The 944-nt window shown below is 47.5% G+C and overlaps 1 protein-coding gene across 1 annotated transcript in view; it reads right to left on the bottom strand.

The window, feature by feature from the left end:
• Positions 1–944, bottom strand: part of LOC123974517 — a 6,152-nt gene that overhangs the window by 1,844 nt on the left and 3,364 nt on the right. The window lies entirely within an intron of this gene.

The following is a 944-nucleotide window of genomic DNA, read 5'->3' as shown; positions in this document are numbered from 1 at the left end:
TACCCCCCCCCCAGCCCCCCACCCCCACCCCGCCACTGGCATTGCAGACTTCAGCCAGAGGGAACGATCACCTGACTGTCCGCAGTGGGCCAGATCTCCTGTCCCTGGTTGATGTTGATTGTTAATCATCCACCCGCACTCACCCCGGTTGACGATGGATGGATGGTGTTATTAGTGGTTTTTATTCGGATGATTTTATTTATACATACACATAATTACGGAGGTCTGGAGCTCGATGACCTCATACAAACATGCTTGTAACGACTCTGTGTTGAAGGAAAGTGTGTAAGAGCGTGCTCACACACAGTGGTGTCATGCGTGCATTTCTACTGTGCAGCAGCCCTAAGCCAAAATGTCTTCCCGCGCACCTGTTGACAGGGTGAACATCATGAAGTAAAGTCATGGCTGTCACAGTTTGGCTCTCTGTCCCTCTTTCCCATCTCTGTTCCTCCATCCTTCCATCCACCTCAGACTTTTTCACCAGAATTCCTGATTCACCTTTTCACCTGTTCTCTCTTTCCTCATCAGTCACTCAGTATTTACCAGCCCGGATGCTTTGTTCCTTTCTCAGTTTGTTCTACTTGCTGTGTTTCTGTCCTGCCTTGTGTTTTTGCTCTCCAGCTTCTGTCACCTGAACCTGCTTCCCTGCCTGTAACTGCTGTCATCAGTGAATCACTGAGGTCATCCTGCTGCCTCTGTTTGTCCCTTGGTGATGAAGCTTCATATGCTAGTTTGGTTCCATTCTGCAGGATGTGCAGCAGGCGAATATCTTGAGATGTGTGAGATTCTTTGTTTTTATAAGAAGCTTTTGTGTATTTATGTGGGCTGCTGTTAATTAGACTAGATTAGAAAGGATTGCTGGTGTACCCTTATGTGCCTCAACCCTTCAGTTTGTTTGGGAGCTGATACGTTGGCTAACATCATTTCACAGTGGAACCAGACAT

This window comes from Micropterus dolomieu, linkage group LG08, assembly GCF_021292245.1.
Source record: "Micropterus dolomieu isolate WLL.071019.BEF.003 ecotype Adirondacks linkage group LG08, ASM2129224v1, whole genome shotgun sequence".
Classification (NCBI taxonomy): Eukaryota; Metazoa; Chordata; class Actinopteri; order Centrarchiformes; family Centrarchidae; genus Micropterus; species Micropterus dolomieu.
Note: the sequence above shows the minus strand (reverse complement) of the source record. Positions and strands in the feature narration are given on the sequence as shown.